At 41.9% G+C, this 27886-nt stretch overlaps 1 long non-coding RNA gene across 2 annotated transcripts in view; it reads left to right on the forward strand.

The window, feature by feature from the left end:
* LOC308672833 overlaps nt 1-26078 on the forward strand; it is a 46861-nt gene extending 20783 nt beyond the window's left edge. Inside the window, exons 2-4 of one of the 2 annotated variants that reach the window (XR_014027525.1) lie at nt 6126-6155; nt 24039-24158; nt 24667-26078. This is a non-coding gene — a long non-coding RNA (uncharacterized lncRNA). The remainder of the gene's footprint in view (nt 1-6125; nt 6156-24038; nt 24159-24666) is intronic. The other variant, XR_014027524.1, reaches the window with a different exon arrangement.
* The last annotated feature ends 1808 nt before the right edge of the window (nt 26079-27886 follow it).

Below are 27886 nucleotides of genomic sequence, written 5' to 3' on the forward strand. Positions count from 1 at the left end.
GAAACAGGTTGTTCCACTGGTTAATTGTTGTATCAGGAAGTTTCTCCTTAGTTCTAGGTTGCATCTCTTGGTTAGTTTCCATCCATTGCTTCTTGTCCTGCCTTCAGGTGCTTTGGAGAATAGCTTGACTCCCTGTTCTTTGTGGCAACCCCTGAGATATTGGAACACTGCTGTCATGTCACCCCTCGTCCTTCTCTTCATTAAACCAGACATACCCAATTCCAGCAACTGTTCCTTATATGTTTTAGCCTCTAGTCCCCTAATCATCTTTGTTGCTCTTCTCTGTACTCTTTCTAGAGTCTCAACATCTTTTTTACACCGTGGTGACCAAAACTGGATGCAGTATTCCAAGTGTGGCCTTACCAAGGCATTGTAAAGTGGTATTAACACTTCATGTGATCTTGATTCTATCCCTCTGTTAATGCAGCCTAGGGCTGTGTTGGCTTTTTTGGCAGCTGCAGCACACTGCTGAATATTTTAGTTAAAAAAAATACAGGCCAAGCTTACTTTAAAACAGGGGTGTCAAACTCACAACATCATGTGACGTGTTGCGACGTATTGTAACTTTTTTACCATTGCTGGCAATGGGGTGGGTGTGGTTTTGCTATGATGCATCTGGCCTGCGGGCCGGCAGTTTGACACCCCTGCTTTAGAACTACAATTTTCATGTGTTTCCTGCCTCAGATTGACAGGAACCAAAGTATTGCATTGGTAGAGCAGATGGATCAATGTTCTGACCCAATAATAAGGTAATTGTGTATATGTTGTACTAAAAATTGCTCCTACTGAAGCTGATTTGCCTTCATGAAGCAACTATTAGGGATTCATTATACGATTTCTATCAAATGTACCATGCTGTTAAGGCAAATTTTTCCAGCTTGGTGTCTTTCATTTATGTGGTTTTCAGTTTCCAGAAATCTTAGCAAAAATTATGCTGGTGAAAATCTGCACATTTTGTGTATGCCAAGGTTGAGGAAGATTGTGATAAGCTGTTGAACTGGGATCAGATTCAAGCTTGCATTCAGCCATGGAATTCATTGATGACTTTCAACCAGGTGCCTAGCACAATCTATATTACAGCTCTTGTTTTGATAATAAAATGAGGGGGCATATTGTCTAGAGCACAGGTCGGCAACCCGTGGCTCCGGAGCTGCATGTGGCTCTTTGAGCCTTCTACTGTGGCTCCCAGTCCTCCTCCGCCATTTGCAGAGACAGAGAGAGGCACTTGTGCTTCCCTTCTCTCTCCCTCTCTCTCTCTCTCTCTCTCTCTCTCTCTCTCTCTCTCTCTCTCTCTCTCTCTCTCTCTCTCTCTCTCTCTCTCTCTCTCTCTCTCTCTCTTCTCTCTCTCTCTCTCTCTCTCACACACACACACACACACACACACTTTCTCTCTCTCACACACACACTTTTACTTACTTAGTGGGGGAAGAGGACTGGCAGACCAAGGGCAGGAGAGAGCCAACCCAATCAGAATGTGTGTCAGCTTGTAGGAGAACAGCGTGAAGCCAGCTTGCCAGGTGAGCAGAAGATCGGAGAGGGAGGGAGGGAGAGGGGGAGAGAGAGAGAGAGGGAGGGAGAAATAACTCATGCACAGCAGCCTCTTATTTCTTTTTAATTAAACTCTTCAATCAAGCCCCCCCCCTGCGCACACACACAAATTTTCCGGCTCCCAGTGTTTTCTTTTCTGTGGGAAACAGGTCCAAGTGGCTCTTTGAGTGTTTAAGGTTGCCGACCCCTGGTCTAGAGTTTATATAAGAAAAAAAGGCTATAAAGATAATAAATAAGAATCTTTACAGGGTCTCAAAGAGGTATTTTTTCCTGTCCTTTTTAAGACATCAAGGATTGAATAAAGAAACTTATGAGATCAAGTCTTGTCATGCCCTTCTTTAAGATTATGTGATAACTATAATCATGACTGTTTTATCTGTTTTGATTGCAAAATGTCTTCCATCAACAACTTCGCTAATTTTTCAGTGATCTTGTAAGTGAGACAAATAGCATTTTCATTTTAAGAAGAATGAAGCCTGAAATGGGATGCCTTTGTATAAATTGCCTATTTAAATTTTTGTGTATGACATTGCTTGTCTCATTTGTCATTGAGGTTTGCTTTTCATTTTGAGTTTAAAAGCTTTTAAGGAACATAAGCTTTTCTGACTTTACTGAACTGTAGGTGGACATTTTCATTCAAGCTGAAAATCTAGGTCAACTATTCATAAAAATAACTCAAGTGTTCATTGTATAAAAGGTATAAGCCTCCAGCAACTGAAGCAAGTGATTTCGTCTTTGCACTTTCTTTCCTGAACTTTTAATCATTATCACTAACAAATTTAACATCTCATTTACTGTGTACAGTCACAATTTTTATGTGACTATGATTGCTGGAAGAGCTACAGAGATAAAGTTACAGACATAATGGACATATAGTAAATAAATTATTTGTATAGTAATGATGGGTTTGAATACAAGCAGAAATTCAGTGCATTCGTTCCCCAAAAGGAATATATAGCAGTGGTCAAAATAATATCTAATTCATAAAATAAAGGATGGAAAAATGTACATTTTCTGTTTGTCTAAATATTAGACTATCATGGGACTAAGCTGAGCTGTTAGAAATATATCCTACCCAGGTGGTTTCTTTTATGGAATATGTTTTTTCAACAAGGTTTTAAATAACATGTTTTCTTTCAGGAAAAGAGATAAAGATATTTTGTAGCCAAAAAACAAAACAAAAAAATTGTGTAAATTCTGCAGAATTTATTCAAGAAAGAATGGGGTGGAGAAAGAAAGATAAATTAGAAGAGGTTTATAGCCATAAAGTATGCAGTTAAAGGCTGTCTCAGACCTGAATTTGCAGATTTGTCTAATTGACTTGAAATGTCACACAGCAGTCGGGGACAAACAGAATTATTCCAGCCACATCTGAAAAACCCCTAGACTGAGTTTGCATTCCTAGACTGAGTTTGCACTGACAAACTCAAATATTCATACCTGTAGGATTTCTCTATTTTGTGATCCCATCCATTTCAACCTAGTGAAACTACAGCATGTTGAAATTCCATTTTATTTGCATGCAACAGTTTAAAGAGGTACAGCATGGTATAGTACTGTACTTTTTCCCCAAAAGAAGACATTTCTACTGTTAGATATTGCCTTTATTTTCCTTACATTTTTTGCCTATTGATACTGCCTCTCTGATATCTCTTGTTTTTTAGTGTGCCTCCATTTTGTGTACAACCTTGTCAATGCTCACTACAGAGTTATTAGGGGGAGTGATACATACAAAACGAGAGAGGCCGTATCACGGGAAAAATATCAAGATAATTTGCTAGCCCAAGGTCTCAGGACTCTGTTTTTCCCCAGACGTGATATTATCTGTCCCTCTCCAATCCTAACAGCTGTTACGTTGTATCAGTAACTTTTATCCCCAATTTACAGAATTATTTGGGTTGTAAATGTGTACAAGCATATTTGCCTTATAAATATGTAACTATAAAAGGCTACAATTATAAAACCATGTTTTAAAAACATTGCTCTTAGGAAGGGAAATCCATTTGAACTTCAAAGCCCCAGTTCTTTGCTATCCTTTTCTTCTTTGCCTTGTGAATTCCCATTTAGACATAAAAGAGCTTGTCTTTTGGGGTGGATATTTGGAAAGAACAGCTAATGCTGAAAAGAATCCTTTGTTCTTGCTGGGGATTGGTAGGGAAAATCAGTCCTGAATTGGTAATTCCCTTTCTCTGCCCTGCACTACAAAGAATGCTTTGTGATCCAGTCTAGCAAATGAATGGGCAAAGCATAAACAAACATGGAGGACCCTGACATTTTAAAGACAGGATTTTGAATGTTTTCAATGTCCACCTCCTTTTGTTAGCTAAATGCTTTTTACAAAAAAGTTTTAAACTTAGTTAATAATCAAAGCAGTATGTCATCCAAAATCAGGCTTACAAATTATTAGGGTTGCTACTTCATATGGATCCAAATAGTCAGAAGGTACAAATTATTATTATTTTTTTTACTAGTAAAGTCCATCCCTTGATGACTTGCCACACAGAATCTGTAATATATTATGACATTTGATTTATAGATACATAAATGCATGTTAAGCAAGCATTACTTGTTCTTATTGCACCATCAAACAAATGGAGGACCCTGACATTTTAAAGACAGGATTTTGAATGTTTTCAATGGCCACAGCGTCCACCTCCTTTTGTTAGCTAAATGCTTTTACAAAAAGTTTTAAACTTAGTTAATAATCAAAGCAGTATGTCATCCAAAATAAGGTTTACAAATTATTAGGGTTGCTACTTCATATGGATCCAAATAGTCAGAAGGTACAAATTATTATTATTTTTTTACTAGTAAAGTCCATCCCTTGATGACTTGCCACACAGAATCTGTAATATATTATAACATTTGATTTATAGATACATAAATGCATGTTAAGCAAGCATTACTTGTTCTTATTGCACCATCAGTTGTCTCAAAGTAACAACAAAATTTTCATCTAAGGTTCAAAAGACAAGAGGGCAGCTCCTCCTCAGTCCATATCTTGAAGCTGATCGAACTTTCTCCAATCCTGGCCATAAAATTGTGGCCTCCATCACATCAGAGGCATAAGGCTTTTTAGGGAGCTCAGGAGATGTCTAGTATTCATACTGCTGGCTTGCAACAGAACAAGGAAGAATCTCAGAAGAGATAGGAGACTTCCATCTCTGCCCTCTACTACAGTATCTGCTGCCTGAGGCAACGGCCTCTTTCTCCTTTAGAGCCTAGCCGACACTGCAAAATTTTGTTCCTCTGCTTGCTATGCTATACTGGCACTTCTTTGAGACTTTCCTCCGCCACTCTCAATTGTCATTCTTTTTTGTGGATAATTATATAGCAAGCACAAATTGTTTTTCTTAACCACCCCACACCCAGGGGGTTGGATGTGACAATTCCAGTGTCTTAATAAGTACCCAACATTTTTCAAGGCCATTCATTATTCAGAATCTTATTCCCCATAATCAGATGCCAAGCTATAGAAAAGGTTGGATTTGGGGAGTCCTTACTGCACATTGAAAGGCTGTGTGCTGTTCACACAGTGGCTTTGATGGACTGCATATTAAATAGTGAATGTCTTTGATTTCATAGAAAAGCAGTTATAAAGACCAGTTCACACAACCTCTGCCACACAGTAACAAATATGTAAGATTTTTTCCCCTGAAACTGTTTTGATTAATAAAGAGATTGTTGGATTGTTGTGCCCACTCGCTCCATTTCCTGATAAGCATATGGAAAAGTCTGCCATTATTTTAACTGCCTGCCCCCTTTGTGTAGCTTTTGGGAAACAAGGTCTTGCAACATATCCAGCTTCCAAATAATAGTAATCCTGGATTGTTAAGAATTTACAGATTATGAAAAGAAGAGCTGTTAACTTTTGGAATAGTTTTTTATTTGTGATTCTATCAAGCTCATACTATAAGTTTTGCTTTTAAGCCCTTTCTTTTTTGATCATGTGTGAGCAGTCAATGATCCCAGGCCCAGCTTGGCCCCTGGTCCCTTTTGTATTTTGTAACCTTTGGATTTCCTTTTGACTACCAATGTTGAAAACATGTGGCATAACTTCCATCATTTTGAGATAGGAAACTCACCAAAGTATGTAGTGTGAACTTTATAGCATGTAGCTATGCAGTATCACTGTTCTATTTACTGTGGCTCTATCTATCCAATGTTAGATTGATTCCTGCCTTAGATATTAATGTACATTAGTTCAGTAACTTTAAAACACAAGCCAGTCTTAACTGGGGCTTACTACCCTTTTACCCATTCATCTGGGTGGAGCCTAGTTTAACTTCAAAATCCTATCCTTATGGCACCACAGGGAACGTGTTGTTGCCTCACAAATCAAAAGCTTCAGTTTCTTGATGGGTGAATCTCCTTCCTTTTCCACTATTGAAATAGACTCTAATCATAAACTTCAGTTGACCTATCTTTGAAAATAAGAGTTTGTTCCAATTATAAAGTTGGGATAGGCCCTCTAATTTTAAAAAAATGCCCCTTTCTCCAAAGTGTTCAAGGAACAGGTTCTGAATTGTTTCCCAATCTATTAACTCCGTTCATTTGTTCTCTTTGTTATGTCGCAGGTTCTTCGCGCAGGAAAGAAGATGAGGCAAGTGAGTTCAGGAAAGCTCATGGTTTATTGCTTGCAGGATCTGAATTGAGAATTGGGCTGCAACTAGCAGTAATTTATAGCCTAGCCCCTAGGCAGCAGCCAATAGGTTTAAAGCAACCATTGCCGCCTAAGGACAGCCAATAGCAGCACTGGAGACCTGGAGTCTGGGTTGCTGGAGAGCTGTTAGCTGCTCCAGCTAACCTTGTGGCATTACAATTGAGCCCAATACATAACACTCTTACCTGGCATTATTCTATCAGTGGCCAATGAAGACTCAAATCCAATAGAAGAAAGAAGCTTGAGTAAAGAGATGTAAGGAGGAACACAGAATGGATGGGATTTTTCCATCCAGTAGTCCTGCTGAGAAGTTCATTGGGGCAATAAAAAACTGAATTCCTAATGATAATGTTTGCCTTCTAGTGTACTAAAATACAGGAGCTCTTGTAGATAAACACTGCCCTAACAGTTTTACCAAAAGTGTATTTTTTTGATAGCAGTTGCTTTGTCACAAACCATTAATCTCCCCCAAATGTTGTCTACCTATCTCCACATTGGGGCTCTGGCAAGAAAGCCCTAATTCCAAGATGGTTTTATATCTACTGCTTGTTGTTGAACAGAATATTATTTTGCCTACAACTTATATTCCCAGACAGTAGAAAGTCTTGAGCAGCCCTTAATTCAGGGCTGAACTTTTTTATGCCCCAGAGAATTTTATCTCTATATTATTCTGACCGCAAAGGATTGTATGAGGTATGCCCATCAGTGCAGTGTGGAGCTGGATCAGAAACATTTCAGCTTTTTTTTTTGAAAGGTTTATTTTTAGCACAAACTTGTGCAGTGTGTTGCAGTCTAGGGATGAAAAGAGTAAGGTTGCAACTGAGAGCCTTGCCTTAGATCTACCGAGGTCAGATTCTTATGTACATTCAGATTTGTACATTCTTATGTACAAATTAGCTCTGCATACCTTCATACACATACGCATATGCACTGAGAGAGAGCGACTGAAACCAGACCTATAAGTGCCCTGTTTACAGGCTTCTTGAATCTCTTCTGGTAGCAAATACACAGAGAATTGCGGCTGCAGTCACAAGCTCTTTGCAGAGATTCTACCCATACATGTATATTGGAGGACCATCTGGGGAAAACACACAAGCGCCATCTAGTGGAAACTAAAAGATGCTGAAGCGAGCTCTGCCTTTCTACATGATACTTGTACTGTGAGCCCTTTATGCAGAGAGGTGGGAAGCAGACATGCAGTTGCAAGTGTCAGAAGGCCATTATGGACAAAGGAATAAGAAAACTGAATTAATTAATTCACACCATCTCTTTTAAACTCTCAGGGATAGGGTTTTAAAACAAATGTTGTACAGTCTCCCCTGTAGCTCCAGTCTGTCAAATTATGAAATCAAATTATAACGGCTAAAGAAGTAAATAAAACAATGAAATAAAGGCAGTAGCAAACATCTCCTTTTACAATTTCTCTCTTCAACATCTGAGCCTGGAATGGAGACTTATGCAGCTGTAGATATGTTCCTTTAGAGTAGCTAATTTGTTTGCTTGCTACCTGGCATTCCTGTTGGATGGGATGCTTCCAATCCCTGTCTGAGCTGTTTTGAAGGCCAGGCCTCTTCAAAGGTTTAGGAAAGTTTTATAGACTTGAATAGAGAATTCCAGCAACCGAATGTTTTTGCTTTTTTTTTTCTTGGGGATTAGGTCATCAGTTACATTCATATTATTGGTTTGTCCTCCCTTGGAAGGGAAGGACATTTAGACTTTCTTGGGAATACTAATGTACAATATACTTTTTATTTATATAGTGAGGATGTATAAATGTCTCTGAAGAATAGGAAGCCCTATATTTCCTAACATTCCATTCCATTAAAAAAACCAGAGCCATCTCAAACTGAGAGATGGGAGGCAAATAATAATAATAATAATAATAGTAAATTAATAATAAAAAACAATAAAAACAAAGCTAGAATGTCAGGACCCACCTCAATCCACATCTTAGGAAATAAGAACTCTTGGATGCAAGTTTAGTCCAAAAGGAAAACGTTTACTAGGATGGAATCGATTGTGGCAATACAAGACGGAATCTAACAAAGTTACATTTCAATCCTATATAAAACATTCCCATTTCAGCCCCTCCCCTCATCCATTTGGTCAGGCTCTCATCAGTTGCTAGGTGTCAGGTCCTTCCATGGGAAAGGGAACTCTCCTTGGTTTTATGGTTATTGCTTTCCTTTTCAGTTGTAAATGAAGATGCAATCCAGACCTGTCTGTCCCCCTCCCTCCCCCAGTTAAAACATTCCCTGTTGTTTGAAAATCGCTTTAGTAACCATCTTCTCCCCCCCCCCCTCGGAGAGATGGCAGAATCCCCAGAAATAGCACGTTGTTCTACCTATACAATTATGAAATGTGATATAAATGGATTCTGACATAGAACCTGATAAAAATTACCAGGTATCAAAATTATGCTAAATATTAAGAAACCTCAGAATTAAATGGACGCCATGTAAGTGAATACTGTAGGTTTTCCTTTATTGGTGGGAGAATCTATACAATCACAAATCTAGAATGCTCTTCTGCATTGAATTCCTTCACTGAATCAAGATAGAATTAGCAATAGCAATAATACTAACAATAGCACTTAGGCTTATATACCACACTTCAAAAAAGGGGAAAAAATGGATCCAGGAAATTACAGACCTATCAGCCTGACCTCAATACCTGGGAAAATTCTGGAGAAAATAATCAAACAACGAATCAGTGAACACCTAGAGGCAAACAAAGTCATTACTAAAAGCCAACATGGGTTTGTCAAAAACAGATCATGCCAGACAAATCTTATTCTTTGACCAAGTGACAAAATTGGTGGATCAGAGGAATGCTGTGGATATAATTTATTTGGACTTCAGTAAGGCGATGATAAAGTAAATCACAACCTACTACTCAATAAGACAGAACAATGTGGGTTAGACAGCATCACCACCAGACAGATTCATAGCTGGCTGACTGGCCGTACTCAGTGTGTGCTCCTCAATGGAACCACATCTACATGGAGGGAAGTGTGTAGTGGGGTGCCCCAGGGCTCTGTTCTGGGCCCAGTGCTCTTCAACATCATCAACGATTTGGACGAGGGGACAGATGGGGAACTCATCAAATTTGCAGATGACACCAAGCTGGTAGGAATAGCCAACACTCCAGAAGACACTTAAGATACAGGAGGATCTGGACAGACTCGAACACTGGGTGCTATCTAACAAAATGAAATTCAATGGTGAAAAAAGTAAGGTTCTACATTTAGGCAAGAAAAAACAAATGTATAGGTATAGTATAGGGGGTATGTTGCTCAAAAGTAGTAACTGTGAAAAGGATCTCGGAGTCCTAGTGGACAATCACTTATATATGAGCCAGCAGTGTGCTGCAGCTACCAAACAAGCCAACACAGTGCTAGGCTGCATTAACAGAGGGATAGAATCAAGATCATGTGAAGTAATAATACCACTTTACAATTCCTTGGTAAGGCCACACTTGGAATACTGCATATAGTTTTGGTCACCATGATGTAAAAAAGATTTTGAGACTCTAGAAAGAGTACAGAAAAGAGCAACAAAGTTGATTAAGGGACTGGAGGCTAAAACATATAAGGAACGGTTGCTGGAATTGGGTATGTCTAGTTTAATGAAGAGAAGGATGGGGTGTGTGGTGTGGACATGATAATAGTATTCCAATATCTCAGGGGATGCCACAAGGAAGAGGGAGTCAAGCTATTCTCCAAAGTGCCTGAAGGCAGGACAAGAAGCAACAGATGGAAGCTAATCAAGGAGAGAAGCAACTTAGAACTAAGGAGAAACTTCCTGAAAGTTAGAATAATTAACCAGTGAAACAACCTGTCTCCAGAAGCGGTGAATGCTCCAACACTGGAAGTTTTTAAGAAAAGACTGGACAGCCATTTGTCTGAAATGGTATAGGGTTTCTTGCCTGAGCATGGGGTTGGACTAGATGACCTCCAAGGTCCCTTCCAACTTTATTATTATTATTATTATTATTATTATTATTATTATTATTATTATTATTATTATTATTATACTCACTGGGCAATTTACATGTAGAAGCATTGTTTGCATATTGCCTCCAACAATCAAGGTCCTCATTTTACTAACCTCAGAAGGATGGAAGACTGAGTCAATTTTGAGCCAGTCAGGATCGAACTCATGACTGTGGGCAGTTTGCCTACAATGCTGCATTCTAACCACTGCACCACCAGCACTCAGGGTTGATTTCTGAGATTATTTTCTGAATGAACAATTCTGTGATTGTTGTGTTGCGTTATGCTCAGTAATGAGAATGTATTTATTTATCTGGAAATGTGACATTTAACAATTACTAATAGATCAACAAACATAGAGGTATCTGAGCCCAAGACTTCTGGCATGACTTGCATTGAAGATAATTCCATTATTTGGTTTCAGGAAAGGCCACTGAATTAAAATGCTGAAAATTGCTTGTTTATATTTGGGGACACCGCCTAAATGAGGAACATCTATCCTAACACTGAAAAGTACTATAGCTATTGTTATCTTTCAAAAGATGTATTCATCCTTCAAAGATATCGTTATGCTAGATAGCACTCGCTGATTTTCAAGATGCTAATCCTGATTCCTTTGAGGTGGGCAGCCATATAAAATGGTTGAGACTGAGATCCCATGAGATTAGCAAATCCCATGAGATTTGAGGCATATTTTTACATTCAGTTTTTTAAAATTACCTTTTGATGCCTGCAACATTGCATTAAATCATACAGTGATACCTGGCATCTGTAAAAGTAACCGGCCTCTGCCTTAAACAAAGCATATTTAAATGCGGGACGTGGTGGCTCAGTGGGTTAGGACACTGAGCTTGTTGATCAGAAGGTCGGCAGTTTGGCAGGTCGAATCCCGAGTGCCGTGTAACAGAGTGTTACTCTGTTACTCGTCCCAGCTTCTGCCAACCTAGCAGTTCGAAAGCACGTAAAAATGCAAGTAGAAAAATAGGGACCACTACGCTGGGAAGGTAACAGCATTCTGTGCACCTTTGGCGTCTAGTCATGCTGGCCACATGACCACGGAGAGGTCCTCGGACAAGTGCTGGCTCTTTGGCTTTGAAATGGAGATGAGCACCGGCCCCTAGAGTTGGAAATGACTAGCATGCATGTGCGGGGGAACCTTTACCTTTACCTTTTTGCTTGGATACTATTTTGCCACAAAATGGGACCTTTGTGAAAACAGTATTGTTTATATCAATTAAGCATGGAGAAAATCCTACTGATTTGTACCCAATGTTTGTGCTGCTTTGCCAGAAAGGTTAGGAATATCATATGTGAAGTGTGCAGTTAAGTGTTGTGCATCACATTTAGGAAGAGAAAAATCGTCAGTTATTTTGATTTGTTTTGTCTGATACTGTATTAGAGCAGGGCTATGATATTTAAAGTGACTGAAAAAACATTGGATCAGTTTAATAACTGAAACCAGTGTCAGAATTTGTGGCAGACATAGAACATAAATGGGATGGTTGAAAAGGACCTTGGAGGTCTTCTAGTCCAACTCCCTGTTCGAGAAGGAGATCCTTTGAAGACAGGCTCAAAGAACAATAAAAAGGGACCACTAAAGAGGAATCAAGGATACATGAAGATCTGGATCCAGAGAAGATATACCTCTAACACCATTTTCTTGAGCACAGGTTCTCCTCAGGGCTGTGTCCTAAGTCCACTGCTCTTCACCCTGTTGACCCATGACTGTTGTGCTAGGTTTGCCATCAACCATATTGTGAAGTTCGCAGTACAACAGTAGTGGGCCTTATTCATGATGACATTGTGGATGCTTACCGCAAGGACGTTGAGGGGTTGGTGAACTGGTATAAGGAAAACAGCCTAGTTTTAAATACTGGAAAAACCAAAGAGATGATTGTCGATTTCAGAAAAGGCAGGTACAGCCACACTTCTCTGTGCATTAATGATTCACCTGTGGAGATGGTTACCAGCATAAAATTCCTGGGTGTGCAGCTAACGAATAGGCTGGCTTGGTTGCTCAACAGCGAGATACTGGTGAAGTGGGCACAACAGCACCTGCATTTTCTGCGTTGCATGAGAAAAGCACATCTTCCTTCTATCCTTACCACTTTCTACAGGGGGATGATTGAGAGCATCCTGTCATACAGCATCACAGTCTGGTTTGGAAGCATCACTGCTTCAGACAGGAAGGCGGTGCAGAGAGTGGTGAGGATGGCTGAAAAGATCATTGGCAGTTCCCTCCCTCCCATCCAGGAGATAGGACAGAAGCATTGCTTGAGCAGGGTCCGTAAGATTATCTGGAACACTACTCATCCTCTTCATGACCTGTTTTCCTTGTTACCTTCTGGGAGGAGGCTTCGTGGTATCTGTAGCAGAACATCCAGATTCAGCCATAGTTTCATTCCATACAGCATTAATCTTGTGAACTCTCAAGCTTCCTCCTTCCGTTATATATTCAAGATGGACAGTATTTAATATTTATTTGTTATGTATATGTAGGGTGTGTGTCTATGCATGTGTTGTATATAGTATGTTTAGGTGTGTCATGTATGTGTTTCACTGAGAGCGGGCAACTATATTTCATTTTTGATGTGTGCCGTTGTGTCCACAGTAAAAAAAAAGACAATAAAGGTTATCTTATCCTGTCCTGTCCTGTCCTGTCTGTCTTATCTTGTCTTGTCTTGTCTTACCTTACCTTATGTTACCTTACCCTACCTTACCTTACCTTAGCAATGTTTTCTATTCCTTTTCAGGAGGAGCAATGTCCACTGTATGAGTGGAGTCAATCATTAATTTTTGCATGGAAAGTATACCTTCTTCTGTAGAATCATGGTTGTTTCCTGCCTATGGGGGTATAATGATCATAGGCCACATTTGAACCTGCTGGACATTACAGTGCATGTGTAGTACATCTTCAGAACCTAGGATTTGCGGGGCCATGTGTACATATATAGAGAGAAGGGAGTGCAAAGAGAAAAGAACTGATGCTTTTTAAATTCATTGCTCTTTTAATATTTCCATTTGTTGCATAGTTCTTTTTAAAATGTATTTGTTTGTGATCAGTTCATTTGTTTTTCTGTTGATTTCAAAGAGTGATTTGATCGGTCTTCTATTGTTTGTACTTCGTAACTCAAAGATATGATAATATGAACTCCCTCCCCTTACATGCTGTAGTAGTCCAAGGGTATCTAACCTTGGCAACTTTCAGACCTGTGGAATTCTGGGAATTGAAGTCCACAAGTCTTAAAGTTGCCACTGTTGGACACAACCTGCTCTAGTCTGAAAATCTTTCTGTGACTCTTTCTATAGCCTAACCCAGGGGTAGGCAACCTTGGCTCTTTTATGACTCGTGGACTTCAACTCCCAGAATTCCTGAGCCAGCCATGCTGGCTCAGGAATTCTGGGAGTTGAAGTCCACGAGTCATAAAAGAGCCAAGGTTGCTTACCCCTGGCCTAACCTTTCACTCAAAATATTTGCATGCTGTATCTCTTCTGCCTTCCCTGTGATCTTTCAATGACTTTTATCCATAGGGTTTCCTCCATTTACTACTGTACACTCCAATGGTCCCATTGGGCAAGATAGTTCTTCATTTCCCAGCTGAGCCAACACTGAGGCAGGGCAGGCCTGTTTTTGAATTCCGCAAAGAACTGGGGTAGAAGTGCCCTGAATATTTACTTTCCCCAATTGTATTCTAATCATTGAGCAAAAAATAGTTTGTCTTCCTGGTCTTAGCACACCTGACCTGTGCAAAATAAAGTCTACTTCTAGCCAAGCTCGATCCCTAATGATTACATGGGGATGTCCATGTTGCTTTTTGGCAATGATATGGGAATGTATTCCAGTTTTTTCAAGTTTCCACTCTAGCCAACACTTATGGGATTTTATGGTGCTAACCAGATCTGATCCTACTTTTCAACATGTCAAGGTTAGCCAGGGGCTGCTATCTGTAAAACATGTTGACATTGCTGACATTTATCGCAGTGCAAGCATATTTGAAATCAAAAGTGAAGAAAGAATTCGGCAGTTTGTTAATACTCCCCTCCAAAAATCCCACATTTCACAATTGGTTTTAGTTGCTGTTACCAGAAATAAAAGCATGATGTCATTTGGCTTACTTTTCACTCCCTTGCCCTAAATCAGACCTGTGTGTCTCATGGTTTAAAACAGAGCAGTGAACTTGCGAAAAGGGAGGGTTGTTTTTGTACTTGAGATTTACAGCTTTCTTTTATCTCTCATTGGTTCACAATAGATGTTTTTCAGCAAGCACAGAAAGGGTGACCTCATGTTAAAGCTCTGGAAGCTTTCCCCCAAATTAGGATATAGGAATGTCAGAGCATTCCATACCCAATGGTTTTAGTTTTGATTCCCTGAAATGATGCAGAATATGAGATGGAGGCAAACAGTTGGGTATTATTTAAAAAAATGGAAATTTTTCAGGGCTCCTAGGACACAGAATACTTTAATAGCAACAACACTGATAGAATATTGACCGTCCATATACAAACAGGAGAACTGGCAAGCTCAGAGGATTTTACAGAGCCAACTTATTTTACTAATAAAAGAGAATATTTGTAGCTCAGTGTTGACATGATAGGTCCTTGATGCTCTGTTTTCTTGCAGATGTTTCACTACCCAAACTAGGTAACTGTTGTGATTCAGCATCAGCCTGTGGATTCAGCAGCTGAGTCGGACAATTCTAAAGAGGAGGAGGAGGAGGAGGGGTTTGGAGAGCCTTTCGTGTCAGAGGAAGGTTCTGATGCACCGCAGAACTCTCAGCCAGGCCCCTCCCATCTTGTTCCTCCTCAGACCCAGCTGTGTGACCCTGAAAGATTGGAAGAAGACGATCCACAGCTGGCTCTGTTCAGAGACGCTAGGAGCAGGAGGCAATCCAGCAGAACTGAGCAAAGGAAAGCAATGAGGCAACTCGGGAGAAGGCAATGAGAAGCCACGCCTTGAGGCTGCTGTTTAAAAAGGGAATGTGTGGGAGGTGCTGGTTGCTGAAGGCAACTGTTTGAAGAGCTTCTGATAAAGTCTTGGTCTGTATTTAACTTTTGTTTGAACTTTTTTGTTTAGCTTTTGCAAATAAATTTGGTTGGATTAGTTCCAGCCTATTAAATATAAAAAGGGGTTGTCCCTGACATTCCAACAGGGCCAGTCATAGGCTGGAACAGAACAGTAACATCATCAGTTTGCATAATGAAAAGTACATTACCTAAGTAAAATACTTTTAAAAAATATTTTAAAAGTACAACCCAGTAATGATGGAGAAGACTCAGTGGCTTTATAATGCTTCTTGAACCAAACAGAATGGAGGATTTTGGTGGAATCTTCCCTGCTGTAATATTTTGTGGCATATCGCACTCTACTTGATAATTTCTCCTATGTATATGCAATATCTTTGAATAAGCCTGTTATGTATTGAGATAAGTTGCTTGTAAACTGTGTTTGCAACGGTTAACAGCCGTTACGGTTAAACTCCAGACAGCTGGTCTCCAGAGTTGTTACTTTGCATTTTAAGGTGGGAAGTTACTGTTTAATCTCATTGGCTGCTGACTAGTGGCAGCCCAGATAAATAGAAGCTGAGCAGCGTTTGGGGCTGCTTCTGTAGTGTGAATAAAGACGTGACTGTTTCACCATTCTGCCTTGTTGTCTCACCAAACCAAGAAGGTGGGATATGCTCCTCAAGTAGAAGACAGAGGTCGCTAGGGGGAGAGACCAGCACCTGAGCCTGGCAGGAACTATGCTCCCCCCCTTGGTCTGCCGGCAATTCACACGGAGACCGCCATGCCCTGAGGATCCGTCCTAGGGCTAGCACAGCAGCACAAGACATTGCGAGGACAACGAAAACTCACCATGGCCAAAGTTGGAAAATTGCCGGAGCTCAATGTAGTGCCTCCTGAGAGGTGGAGTTCCTACATCTCCTGCATCGAGGTTAGCAAAGACAGCTTGAAGGCTGCTACACTCCTATGCGTATGCGGCCTGGCTACATTCGATATAGCTGAGAACTTGCTCGCCCCGGCTACACTCGAGTCAATTGCCTATGCAGATCTTAAGAAGAAGCTCAAAGACCATTTTGAGCCGAAACTCAAAATGGCGGCATGCGTTTGAGCAGCGGGAGCATCAGCCTGGAGAGTCTGCCACCGAGTTCATAGCCACTCTTCTCCAGGTGTCCCGGTTATTCAACTTTGCAGAACTTGAAGAAAGACTGAGAGACTGACTAGTCTGCGGATTCAGTAATCAAGGTCTCCAACAGAAATTATTTGCAAGAGACTCTTTCATTCCAAGAAGCCCTGAAGGAGGTGATGAAGCTGCTGGAGGAGCCGTCAAGGCCTTACGGCCCTCCAAGAACACTCCCAGCACAGAAACTGTCCACCACAAGGACGTCAAAAGGCCAGAAGACTCTGACACGGACCTTGGTGGTTGATCGGCTCCAGAAGAAGCCAGAGAGGAACCAGCTTGAGAAGGCAGTTCCCTCGATGTGTGGGCTGTGGAGGTCGTCATAGATGCTCGGAGTGCAGGTTATGCACAGCCTTGTGCTGGGTATGTGGCAAACAAGGCCACATTGCTGCTGTCTGCAGAGGTCACCATGGGACATACCCCAAGAAGAAGTATTCAGGAAAGGTACTGGGGCCCCCAGGCAACACCAAGTTGGCTATCACTCCAGTCGAAGGAGCGTCTTCAGAACTGGAGCCCATCATCCCCTTAAAGAGAAGCTTAGGCTAAAGGTCAAGCTTCAGGGAGTTCCATGTAACATGGAACTGGACACTGGGTCAGCCCTATCTGTATTTTCCCAAGGAACGTTTAATCACATCTGCAGTTGTAGCAACAAACAAGTAAAACTCAGGCTGTCTAACCTGTTGCTGATGGACTTACAAAACTCCTGTGTAGCTGTTAATGAGAAGCTATGCTCATGGTGCAGTTCAAGAGGTTTGAGGGTCTATTGGACATTATGGTTGTCGAGGGCCACCGCACAAGCCTCATTGGCTTAGATTGGTTTGATGCCTTGGGCATCCAAGGAACAGGCATTCACAAAACGCTAGCAGTGGACCTGTCAGCAGTTTGCCAAGAGTTTGCTGATGTGTTCAGCCCGAACTTAGGAAAATACAAGGGGCCTCCAATTGCCCTCCACCTTGATCCTACCGTAACCCCAATATGGATCAAGCCTTGCCGAGTGCCTTTTGCCCTCAAGCCCAAAATCGATGCAGAGCTAGGCAAGCTGGTGCAACAGGGGGTGTTACAGCCAGTAGATAGTGGGGTGTGGGAGACCCCATAGTCACTCCACTTAAGGTCAACGGTGAGGTGCGCATATGTGCAGATTATTAGTGCACTATTAACAGAGCACTTCAACAACATGCATATCCGGTGCCTGTAGTCAGCCACATTTTGGCATCACTATAGGCAGTGGCGTAGCGTGGGTTGTCAGCACCCGGGGCAAGGCAAGTAATTTGTGCCCCCTAACCCTCTGGGCGGCCGCTGCACTGTCCCTCCCCCATATAGTCCCTCGCTCTCTCTCCGCACCACACCGCACGCCTGGCACACACCCGCCTCCACAGTGGGCGGCGACCCGGCGGCTCGGATCGGATTCGCACAGCCAGCACTGCAGTGAGAGAGAGTGAGTGAGCCAGGCAGGGGCAGAGAGCTGCGAGTGCGCCCCCCCAGATGTTGCGCCCGGTGCGGCCGGCACCCCCTGCACCCCCCACGCTACGCCACTGACTATAGGAATGTCACGTATTCACAAAGTTAGACTTGGCACAGGCCTACCAGCAACTGCCCGTGGATGATGCCACGGCAGAAGCTCAGACTATTGTCACGCACAAGGGAGCTTTCATGGTCAGGTGCCTACAGTTTGGGGTCAGTGTAGCCCCAGGGCTGTTTCAGGGAGTTATGGAGCACACACTCAAGAACATTCCAGGTTTGTGCCCCTACTTCAATGATGTTCTCATCACTGGGGAGTCAGAGGAGATTTTGTCCAAACGGCTCAAAGCCACCCTTCAGTGTTTCCACAGTGGGGCTGAAACTAAAAAAAGAAAAGTGCAAGATCGGGGTAGATTCAACACAATTCCTTGGGTTCTGCATAGATGCTGCAGGCATTCATCTGGAGGATTCCGAGCTCAAAGCAATCCAGCAGGCTCCCAGTCTGAAGGGGGAGCTTCAGGCCTTTTTAGGACTTCTGAATTTTTATCATGCCTTTCTTCCACACAAGGCCACAGTGGCAGAGCCGTTACACTGGCTCTTGGACAAAAAGGCAAAGTGGCAGTGGACAAGTGTCCATGAGAAAAGCTTCTTGGCAGTCAAATCACTGCTGTCTTCAAACTCAGTACTCACCCATTTTCAGGAAAAGCTGCCTCTCTGCATTGCTTGTGATGCATTGCCGTATGGGGTAGGAGCCATGTTAAGTCACTTGTTGGCACACGGGAGATAGGCTCCCATCGCTTATTATTCTAGGACACTGTCTTCAGCAGAATGCAATTACCCACAAATAGACAAGGAGGCACTGGCCATAGTGGCCAGTATTAAGAAGTTTCATGATTACTTGTATGGCCGCCACTTCACGGTCTTCACGGACCACAAGCCACTTCTAGGGTTATTCACCACAAATAGACAGACACCTCATATCTTATCTCCACGAATGTTGAGGTGGTCTATCTTTCTCTCAGCTTATAGTTACAGCCTGATTCATAAACTGGGCAAAGAAATGGGCCATGCAGATGGCCCCAGCAAGCTTCCCCTGCCACATTTAAAGCCAGACCCTGCTCTGGCTGCTTGCATCCTGGCTATCCAGGACTTGCTGGAGTCTCCCCTTCATGCTGGGGATGCAGCTGCAGAAACAGCCGCTGAGAAGATGCTTAGCCATGTCTTGAACTGGGTGTATACAGGATGGCTTAACAAATGTCTGGGGCCAAACTTTCAGAGTTTTTTTTATGAGGAAGGATGAGCTTTCTGCTCATAAGGGGTGCATCCTTTGGGGGAGTTGGGTCATAGTCCCGAGCTCTTTGAGGCCCAGGGTTTTAGAGTCTCTGCATGAGGACCATCCAGGAATAGTCTGGATGAAGGCACTCACGAGGAGCTACCTTTGGTGGCCTTGGCTGGATAAAGATATCAAGCTCAAGTTCATAGCTGTTTCACTTGTCAGCAATCAAGGCCAAAAATGCTGCAAGCCCCTGTCCACTGATGGGAATCCATGCACGCTCCGTGGTCAAGAATCCACATTGACTTTGCCAGGCCCTTTCAGGGACAACTGTTCTTAGTTGTGGTGGACAGCCACTCTAAGTGGTTAGAGGTCGCACCAGTCCCAAATATGACTACTGCCAGGACCATCCAGGAACTGCACAGAATATTTGCAACCCATGGTCTACCCGACATGTTAGTCTCAAACAATGGGGCTCAGTTTACTGCTACAGAATTCCAGTCCTTCCTGAAGGCTAACCTGATAAGGCATGCCACTTCGGCCCCCTTTCACCCGGCCTCGAATGGCCAAGTGGAGCGAATGGTCCGTATGACCAAAGACCCCTTAAAGAGGATCATAACCGGTGACTGGAAGCACAGGCTAGCAGATTTCTTACTTTGCCAATGCACAACACCCTGCATTTTAACGGGCAGAATCCCAGCCAAACTGAGATGGGGTAGATGCTTAATTACTAAGCTGGATCAGCTGCATCCAGACAGAGTTGCTTCTGACACTGCACAGCCAAAAGCACCGCGATGCTTGCAAGTGTGTGACCGGGTTTGGGCCCGGAACTATGGTCCAGGCCCAGGGGAACTGTGGGTGGTAGCAGTGATTGGTAAGGTGATGGGGCCACTTTCCTATGAAGTGGTCCTGGAAGATGGCAGGGTGATTTGGTGGCACATTGACCAGCTGTGCTGGAGACTAGTGAACCAACCACTGGCAAATGACTTGTTTCATAACCAACCCCAGGGGCAATTTAACAATGCCCCGTCTGCAGAGCCTGCAATTACTGATGGGACTCTCAGCCATGGAGAGGGGGAACTATTGGCAGGCAATTCAACCCCGCTTGCACATACTGCTCCCATTGAGAAGAACCAGCAACTGGTACCAATTGCCAGCTCAACGCAGACTGTACCACAAATGGACTTTGGCTCAGATCTACTGGAACAGGCCAGCCAAAGAGACTTGGGCAGATCCGAAGCAATCGGTTCTCAAGCCCCTGGTCTACCCAGCCTGGCAGGCGAACAGGAAGACTGGGAAGTTCCAGTGGCTCTGAGATGCTCGGAGCAACAGCGAAAACCACCAATGTATTTAAAGGACTATGTACATTGTTCAAGATTTGCACCATCTAGGAGTAAGGGGTGTTATGTATTGAGATAAGTTGCTTTTAAACTGTGTTTGCAATGGTTAACAGCCATTATGGTTAAACTCCAGACAGCTCGTCTCCTAAGTTGTTGCTTTGTATTTTAAGGTGGGAAGTTACTGTTTAATCTCATTGGCTGCTGACTAGTGGCAGCCCAGATAAATAGAAGCTGAGCAGTGTTTGGGGCTGGTTCTGTCGTGTTGAATAAAGACATGACTGTTTCACCATTCTGCCTCGTTGATGTCTAACCAAACGGAGAACTTAACAAAGCCATTTTGCCAAATGTTTGAAGAAACATACAATGCATACAGAAGTAGCCAATCCTTAGAATAAGGACCACACTGGGCAGAGTAATGATATAAACTGGATGGGAGACTAGGATTTTCTCCCCCCCCCCCATTTTCTGGGCAGGAGGTTGGGGATTGTGTTAAATGTACTTTAAGACTTGTGCTATGTTTCTGTGACACTGACCTCAAAATGATAGAAGCCTGTCCTGATAGCTTTGGATAATTCTGCCACAAGAATTCACTGATGTATTGAGACCAGGTTCCAGGCTCTGGAGGGAAAAAATGATGCTGGAGTTACGTACATCTCCAGATCTGCAAGTTTGCCCATCCCTGGTTTATTGCAACACAGGGAAAACAAAGAAGCACTAGATTTTTTTAATGGGAACAACACCATTGACATCAATCACAAAATTTAGAAATCATTAGCATGCAACTCCTGTGATTGCCCAAAGTGATTGGGACTGAAAACATCTGAAGGTCTCCAGATTCTTCTTGTGGAGTTCCTTGTGCTCTAGGGCTTCAGATTTGCACCTCTGGTGAAGATAAATGAAAATAAAAATCTGCAACAAACAGTACATATGATATAAAGTAGGTATTTGTGGGGCCATGATTACCAAGGAGCTATCTGAAAGTGGGCAGTTTCTGCAGTAAAACGTCTCCTAGTGTTGTGCAGTTGATTGTTTGAATTGCAGCTTGTAACAAGTGCAAAAACATGCAGCTTTCTCTACATACTCACTTTAGACACTTCTGTATACACCAGGCCCAAGTAAACTGGGCAGTAGCATAAAAGCAAAAAGAGGTTACTTACATGAGGACTGCAGACTGAAGCTAACTCTAGACCTTGATTGATCTAAATCAAAAAGGGTTGGCAAACTTTGTGTTGCCATGCAATCTCATGGGCTGGCCTGAACATGAAAGAGCAGAAGCAAGGCAAACATTGTTCCCCACTCTGAAATCTCACTGAATTGTACTCTAGTGAGAGATAACTAGCATATTGTGGGATATTGTTTTTGCTCATTCAAGTTTTTGACCAAGGGAAATTCCAGAGTTCTGTTAGCTAAATTCCCCAGGTCACTGGGTTGATGTGCTCTTTACAATCATGTCCTATTGTTGATATCATTTCACTGGAGATGGGAGAGAACAAGAGAAGGAGTAAAGGTGGACTTGAACCTTGGACTTTGTAGACCAGATCCAAAACTTGACTTTAGTTATCATTTTAACTTTTCTGTAATATCTAACTCCAGGCAAAGAATCATGTGGCAGGGTAAAAAGACAACAGCTATATTTAAGTCTGGCAGACTTATTTTCTCCAAAGGCAATGAACTACTTTTTCTACCTACTTTGAAGGATCCTTTCTTAGTGCCTGGGTTTAATATGATTACTCCTTCTATGTGAATTACATAATCAGCCAAAATTAAAATCTTTCCACTAGATGGTGGTATTTCGATGCACACAAAACTCTGGATAGGACATCTGCTTTCATTATTGGTAGCTTGCTTTCTTAGCTTTACAAAATGGTTGTTAGTAGAATCACTGTTTAAATTATTACAACAATATGCCAAAGCACACATAACATTTGCTAATATAAACATTATTTAGACTTACCGAACTTGATGCAATCCTATATGTTCCACTATAGCCAGTGTACAGAACAAAGCTGTACTACCTGGGATCTCCACTTTCTGGTCAGCTAGTAAGGAAATGAGGTGGCCATCCTCAGTCTTGCCTAAATGTTGGGGTGTGGTTTGGTGATCAAGCAGGACATGACCCAGAATTTTAATGTCCTCATCACCACATGGGTAGAGGTTTCTCTTTAGGAATCTCTGTCCTTAGGCATGTTGCAAAACCTGCCTTCTCAACCACTCAGACGATGGAAGGACATTACAGCAGTACGGTATTAAAGAGAGAAAAGTTAGGTGCAAACCTTCAGGCAAGTCAACATGGAGATAAGTCAAGATGATGGCCACAGCCATGTAATCAAAGCAAACAACCACAATTAAAAAAATCATGGTCTTCAAGGGCAGCTCCATTTAGAATGAGTTGCGATAATCCAATAGGAAATGTCCAGGGCATGAGTAACTACAAGGCTTCATGGTCTGGGGAAGAATGCAATATCTGCACAAAATGAATATGGCTATGGCTGCCAATTCTCCTCAAGCAAGAGCTAAGAGTCCAGGAGGACCCCCAAGTTGCACACTAGCTCTGTTCAATAAGAGTGCTACTCCAGCAAGAATCAAAGATGACACCTCACCAGACCCAGGGGGGTCAAATACCCAGAGTCAAATGTTCAAGTTGAATCAAAGCTGGTTCTTCCCCATCCAAACCTTATGGTCCCATGCATTTTGCCAATATTGGATAGCATTACTATAGCATGGGATATGTATAATTTGTTATGATCAGCATATTGATGATTCCCATTCTGCCTTTCCCAGTGGTCTGGTGTAGATATTAAAGAGGAATAATTAAAGATTGGAGCAAGCAGGAACCCCCACACCTAGGGCTTAATCTGCCTCTCCTCCCTCCCCAACATCAACTGGAACCTACCACAGAGAAAGGAGGAGAACCACCACAAAACATTTGTCTCTATTCTCCACTCAAAGTATTAATCCAATACAGATCTCCACCGCCTCTTGTTTTCATAAGGAGAATACTTCTATATTCAGCAACAAAGAAGGGAAGATTATCTGGGGGGCTAACAGAAAGTAACGTGCAAAGAATTTGAAACATACCATATTTAGAAAATATTCTAAATGATTTCCTTTAAACTACTTTCTTTCTTTTTATCTATGATTCACATTTCAAGGTAGTTATGCCCTTTAACTTGGAAAGGATGGGTTTTCCCCTAGACAGCATTTGGTTTCCTATTGCAGCCTATCTTGTTCCTCAGGCTTTTTTTTCTATTGTAGCTGAATTTCGACACTATGATGAGCTGCCTGGAGGAAAAGGAGGAATTTAACAATGTCAGGCTGATATTAACCCTGTCAGCAAGGTCATGGCCCTTTTTCTCATATATACAGAAAATATTGCTCTATCTTGCTGGGGAAAAAATTGAAAAGATATATTATGACTTGAATGTCTTTTTGTTGCGACATTTTGGCCCCATGTTTTTCATAGGAGACATAAAAGAGGAAAGCTATTTGCTAAAATGTCTTTTTTCTTTTCTCTGTTGTAAAAGACCAGCATTTTAAAAAAACAGTCATAAGGGGCTAATAATTTTTCTCTTGGTGGCCATTAGGCAAGAAGCTGCAACACGTTGAAAGTTCATGGCAGAGCTATTGGAGCAAAGAGACGGAGTATCTTTGGATAATTGCTCCCGTGGGAAAATAAATTAAGAGCTCCAACTGAATAAAAAGACGTAAGAACATAGAAAACAACCTGCTGGATTCAATATTTGTCTCATATAATATCAGTTAGGTTCATTTAGAAGCTCACCAACATGAGCAGGAGGGTGATGTCCATTTCCATTCTTTATCCCTAGAACTGATATTAAAGGTCTGCCCCCCAGGGATTCTGGAGGCAGTAATACATCAAAATTCCTAACTTAACTTAAACCTCATGGATTTATCCAGTCCTCTTTTAAGTCAACTGAAGTTGAGTATTTTCACACCCAATGCAGCAAGTTCTATACGTAAAAGATAAATTGGACTTTTTATTGGAACAGGGTCCCCATTAACCTTCATAATATATGAGCTCCATATTATCATGGACTCCAAAGCAACAGCTTGCTTTTTGGAAAGGACTTGCTGAATAGGCAATATTAGCACACTTTTCTCTATATATTTATCTTTCAACTACTGTATATTGCTGTGATACATTATCAGCATTTATCCTGCTATCTTTCTAATAATTCTTTTTAACACTAGTGAAGGAGGAGGAGGAGGAGGAGGAGGAGGAGGAGGAGAAGAAGAAGAAGAAGAAGAAGAAGAAGAAGAAGAAGAAGAAGAAGAAGAAGAAGAAGAAGAAGAAGAAGAAAGCTACCTCCAAGCCTTTTCCACCTTTTGATAGAGATCACTTTGCCATTGGAGGTTTACATGAATCTACAGTATATTTATGTTTCCCTTCAGAGGCATTTTGGGGTGCACAAATGCTCCCTCCTTCTCTTTTTCCCTATATCTACAACCCTTTGAAGTAAGTCAGGCTGGGGGAAGGTGATTGACCCAAAGTCATCAAAATGAGCTTCCATGACTGAGGGTGCAGTAGAACCTGGGTTCCTTGCTTCTAGTCTAACCACCATGACTATGTTAGAAGTAACATAACAGAACACAACACAACACAACACAACACAACATGACATGACATGACATGACATGGCATGACATAACATAACATAACATAACACAACACAACACAACATGACATGACATAACAAGGAGGGGGAGGAGAGAGAGAGGACATTTGGAAGAGTAGTGTGAGCTAAAAGGGAAAAAAGAGTTCTTGACAATGTATACCTTAACATGCATCTATGATGTGCCTGTTCGTTAACTTACCAGACTTTGGGTGAACATTATTACAATTATTTGTTGTTGTGATTCTTCAGTTTTGGTTTAGCTAGAATGCTAACCCATAAACCAAGTCTGCAGTGGATGATTTCATAGAATTCATAAGTAAGCCAAATAACCTTTTATAATACAGTAGTTAAGTATTATGGGTGTACCAGTCATTGTCTCTGCTTCCTGACAATGTGAAATGCTACAGTAAGTCATTTCCAGGCATCCAGGGACAAAAGGAAGCAAGAACCAGTTTGGTTGTGCGAGAAAGAGTGGGAAAAAAGAATGAAATTTCTATCTGCTTAGACAGTTCTCTTGCATATATATTTTGATATACAGAGTTGTTTTGGATAAAAAGATGGGTGGCATATGAATTTAATAAACAAGTACATTTTAAAGGTCAGTTTACAGTATGTCAGATTATGTCCCTTATTCACTCTCAGTTGTAAGATTCATTTCTTAAAATTGGCCTAGTTTACTTTTCCAAAGCTCTACCTTACTCTCAGTTCAGATACATTTTTATTAGATAACAACGTCTGGGCTGCAAAAATATCTGTTGCTGTCTAGTTGTCAGTTTTCCCTCCATGTTCACTCAAGGATTAATTCTGGATGGTATATAGGGTATTTGCAGATTTATCAGATTAGCCATTACATGAAATACTATGTTGTACTAGGTGTTTTTTGCTTAATCTAGCAGGTTGCTTTTATTTACCTACTTTCTAAATGTTCCTCCAGGAATATTTCAGTACAGGTTATATATATGACCTAGACATTGTTAGACATTGTTAGACATTGTTATTTGAATATTGATCTTTTTAACATTTATATTTTATTGTGTTTTCCTAATCCAGGTGAAATGTTAATATATATTGCTAGTCCATGTATAATATGCCATACGCTAAATAAATACATAAATAGGAATAATAATAATAATAATAATAATAATAATAATAATAATAATAATAATAATAATAATAATAATAATAATAATAATAATAATAATAATAATAATAATAATAATAAGTTGCTGGAATTGGATGCAGTGTTCCAATATCTCAGAGGCTGCCACAAAGAAGAGGGAGTCAAGCTATTCTCCAAAGCACCTGAAGGCAGGACAAGAAGCAACAGATGGAAACTAACCAAAGAGACAGAAGCAACCTAGAACTAAGGAGAAATTTCCTGAAATAATAATAATAATAATAATAATAATAATAATAATAATAATAATAATAATAATAATAATAATAATAATAATAATAAAAGTTGGAACAAAACTTGGAGGTCATCTAGTCCAGCCCCCTGCTCAGGCAGGAAACCCTATACCATTTCAGACAAATGGCTGTCCAGTCTCTTCTTAAAAACTTCCAATGTTGGAGCATTCACCACTTCTGGAGGCAGGTTGTTCCACTGGTTAATTGTTCTAACTCAGGGGTCTTTGAATGGGTCTAAGAGCCACTCGGAACCGGTTCTTTCACAAAAGCAAAAAAATGGGAGCCATAAAAAGCATGCGCAGAACAGGAAACTTAATTGAGTGAAAGAAGCAAAGATTGGGAACTGCCGCTTCTTGCCATCTTTGGCGGCAGGAGCAGCGGTGTGTCCGGGCAGCACCAGCTGCCTGCTGGGCAGTAACAACAGGAAGGTGACGGCGGCGGCTACAGTTGGGGCGGCCTAGTGCCCTCCTCGAAAGACGCTGCAGGTGCTCCAGGTCCGGTGTGGGAGCAGCCCCACTTGCCATCTTTGGCAGCAGGAGCAGTGGTGTGTCTGGGCAGCACTGCCTGGTACTTGGAGAGGCGGGAGCTGCCGGCGCATCATCCACGCCCGCTTGCCGAGTACTGTCTGCCGGGCACAGCGAGGGCACTAAGCCACCCCAACAGCAGCTGCCACCGCCTTCCTGTTGCTGCTCCTGCCACCACAGCCGCCAAAGATGGCAAGCCCTCACTTTCCTTAATCATCCCCTCCCTGTTGTGGCCCTGACCCCTGAGCCTGTCCTACCTGAGGAAGAGGACTCTGAGGATGATGGGGAGGAACTGGCAAGGCCTCCCTCTCTGGGACCCTCCCCTCTGGCAAGGCCTCCATCTCCATCTGAAGGCCAAGAGGAGCAGCCTGTGATTAGCCAGGCTGGGAGTGAGCCAGAGCAGCTGCAGCAGATGGAGAGCAGCAGAGATGAATCATGGCTAGATCCCCGAGAACGGCGCAGAGCCAAGCATTTACAGCAGCGTAGGAAGAGTAGGAGGGTCAGGGATTAGCTGAGTCACTGAGCCACACCCCACAAGGTACAAAAGGGTGTGTGGCTGCTCTCAGGACTTTGTGATGAACAATAACTTAATCAACTTCTGGTCACATCTTCGGAAGTCTGTCAGATTTATTACCTGTTTGAAACCCTGGCCTGAATTCTTGACAATGCTTCTGTACTTCTGTTTCTGGACTGTTTGCTTGGACTCATTTTGAGTAATTGTTTGGAAGTTATCTCATTCCAGTGGACGCTTGAGGTAACAAGCCTATTTTGGCTGACTGTTTGTATTTTGCGTTGGGACGCGGTGGCTCAGTGGGTTAGGACGCTGAGCTTGTCGATCAGAAGGTCGGCAGTTTGGCGGGT

Source organism: Vipera berus (genome assembly GCF_964194415.1).
Source record: "Vipera berus genome assembly, chromosome: 1".
Classification (NCBI taxonomy): Eukaryota; Metazoa; Chordata; class Lepidosauria; order Squamata; family Viperidae; genus Vipera; species Vipera berus.